Source organism: Echinococcus granulosus (assembly GCF_000524195.1).
Source record: "Echinococcus granulosus chromosome Unknown EG_S00370, whole genome shotgun sequence".
NCBI classification, from domain to species: domain Eukaryota; kingdom Metazoa; phylum Platyhelminthes; class Cestoda; order Cyclophyllidea; family Taeniidae; genus Echinococcus; species Echinococcus granulosus.
The window spans coordinates 8,762-12,128 of record NW_020170750.1 but is presented as its reverse complement, the minus strand read 5'-3'; positions in this window follow the sequence as shown (position 1 = coordinate 12,128).

Below are 3,367 nucleotides of genomic sequence, written 5' to 3'. Positions count from 1 at the left end.
TTAGTCCCTTGTAAAAGAAATATATCACCATGCTTACTCAGTAGCTTTCGAAAATTTTTCATTTCATTGTTGGTTACGTAGTTATGCGATGCGTACAGGTCGTCGAGGATGTTCCTGGGTACACACGTAGTTTCGAAGAGGACATTGCAAATATCGCGCACGCTTTCTTTCGGCAGCGAAAAGGCTGCCATGTCATCAGTAGTACAGTAAATAAAGGTGTCTTCCGAAAAATGCAGGATGGCTTTTGTGCTGTGTGGAAAACTGGCACTAAGAATAACACCCCAAGCCCTGTCTGAACTTATGAAAAATTCTACTATATCTGTTTCCTTGCCTATAGTATACTTTGACAAAATCTCTTTTACCGCCATCTCTTTTCCTTCTGATGAACGCAGCCTGTTAGATGGTGGAGCAAGAATAACATTTTCGTGCATATTGCTGCAGTAAGTTGAGATGTAGGATGGTGTACCAAAATGGAAAATCAAGCATTGGAAGTAGATAGATCTAAGCTTCTATCAATGAGTTGGTTAAGCATGCGGTGTCGAATATGGCCGTGTATACAGTTATCACTTAGAAAAGGGGTAATATGCATGATTTTGGAAACGTCCGTTTCTGTGACTAATTGCATATACATTCTAGAAATCGGGCTCTTGCTCGCTCCTTCTTCCTCAGCTAAAAAATTTCGTTGAGATTTAGTTTAAACACATGTTTAAGCAGTAGCGATAGCAGTAGTTAGCACGACATAAGAGTCTCCACATCTTGTAAATCAGAACTCAAAGCTCATATTGAAGCCTCTTCATCACTCTGTCCGGTATTAATAAAAGTGTGTCTCAAAAGTGCCGATGTTTGTACAGATGCGCTAAGTCATTTTGATGACATGCTATGCATAAACCACGAATTAATCACAAAAAACTGATACTTGATCTGTGTTGTATCGTTTGTAAAATGCAAATCGCTAATTTATTTCACAACTTACACGTGCATATGCTACAAGTCACAAACAAATGATTTTGAGTTGTGCATCATTTGTTGCACATTAGGCCGCTATTCATTCACTTGTGCTCTTTTATTCCAGCTTATGGTCAATTTAAGCAGCCTTGCATGCTTTCCTACAATTTTTCTATTAACCTTTATCATGCTGATCATATTTAGACGCTAAGGAGGAATTCTGTTCCGCGTTATGATTTTGAAAGGAAAATTAATTGTTAAAAAGGGTTGGGGTTTTTCGACAGAGTTTAGACCATCCCATAAATTGAGATTGGGATGGTGTAGAGGTGAAACTTAGTTCCAGCTACTTCGATACAAGCAATAAACTATCCAAAAGTATTATTGCTTCCATGACATGCTAAATAACTGTTTGAGAGTATTGCTGAATACAAATCAGTCACTTTGTGTCAATTCTGTTTGTAAACTACGGATTTTGAAGGCTCATGATCATAGAAATATTTATTCAGACACCATGCCTCAGTATTAAGAATTATCTCAAACTGTGTTGCTAGGTCATTGGTTGGAGACTAGTCTTACTTTAATTTTGCAACTGCAGGTTCTTACACATTTTTTAGGGATATTTCATTGTCATGTTTATGGGATGTGCTCCTCTGAAGTATCTTTGAGCGCCTGTATGTAGACTGGTAGCACTGGATTTTGCCACAGTGGCTCTTTTGATGAGCCAACCAAATCGGATAATAAAGTCAATGACGCTAGCAGTGAGAATAATGTACGCGCGAAAGTTCTCAAAAACATTCGAATCATCATGTCTTAAATTAGCAGTTACTCTTTCAAATGGCTTTTAGGCCCGAAATATGACCAGTTCTTCCTTGGAGGAGCCTTTTTTAATTCCTAGTTTTGCCGATCAAAGAGAAAAAAATTGCCGAATTCTAGCAAATAAACATTTGGACTGAGCAAAACCCCTTTTATAAATTATAACATAGCATATAAAGGAGCGATTGCCGTGACGTATGGCCTCTTACGGCTGCTGAAAATGATCTAGGTTTGGAAGAAATCAAGTGCATCAGGGCTGAGTGTGGACCACTAACATCTTTTGTTTGAGGCGTTTGGCATCCCCTTTTCACCCATATGACCTATTTGCTGATGCAACTCTAAGAGAGCTGTTTGTATATTTAATCCTGGGGCAACCAGGTGCATAGTAGACTCATCGCCTTTTGGAGTACAGTAAAAACTCATTCCTGCTGGTCGAGGTCATCTGTTTCGTACATTAGAGCCATGTTAGGATCTGTACCCCGCGTATTTCACCAATGATGTTTATTGGGCTGCCCAAGGAATGGGGTACCTACTAGAGCACCACCTGTTTCTACTTTAAAAAGTCTGCAATACCAATCATCTGCATCACTATGCCTATTCCCCTTCCTGCAGGGCAATATGCAACCATGCTACTGCAATTTTTACTCTTTTTATTATGTGCATTGACTTCCGCTATTTTATATTTGCATTTTGCAAAGGATCCTGAGACCCTGAACTTGAGCCCCTAGGCCACCTGGATGCATGTTTTCTGCTTGACGTGTGCACTTTCTATATCACTAAGGTCATAGCTAATAAGGTAAGCCCATTCATCCACCTAGATTGTTTCTCTGCTTAATTCGGTGTTCTGTCTGTATCATGCGTTTAAGCTGGTGATTCTTAGGAACTAACGGGTAGCAGTAAAGGCTCTTTATCTTACTATTAATGTAAAAGACTTTGGTGAATCCCAGTTAGTCATTATTCGGTTTTAAGAAAAGTAGTGCAACACGAGGTAATCTGATTCTGCTTGATCACTAACTTTCATTTAACCCTCGGAAAAGTAGCTGTTGTTTTAGAAATTCTTTGTAGGAATAGGTTACTCTCTTAAATTCCCTGCTTTTAGTGGTGGTGAAAACAATTTTGCAGACCAGTCATTTGAAATGCGCAGACAACTGTAGATAGAAGGTCAGGTGAAAGGCTCCACTTTTCATACGTTGATCACATGCATCCATTTCGGATAGTTGCACTGAATCTCTCCAGCTGAGCGCTGGAGAGTTTGAAGAAGAGTGCTTTTCGGGAGATGGTGCAGGTTGGTGGGTCGAGGCACACTTCAAATGTGCAAAAGATGTAAGACCACTTCAATGGCCATTGATTTAGCAAGTCCATTAATTTGATTAGAGCGATAACGTGCTAATGCGCAAGGTCAGGCAAACCTTCCACCTGGTAAGGAGTAAAAAGTGGTGCAGAATCTCTGCTATCTTTGATGGATGCGGCAATAAACATTTTATCGAAGTGATGCTATAATGATTAGGGATAAAATGAGGTAAATATTGCAAAAATGTCCTCTATGAAGTTGTTTTTTTTTGTATCTTGTCTATAAATTATGGCTTTTCATTATCACTGGGAATAGCGT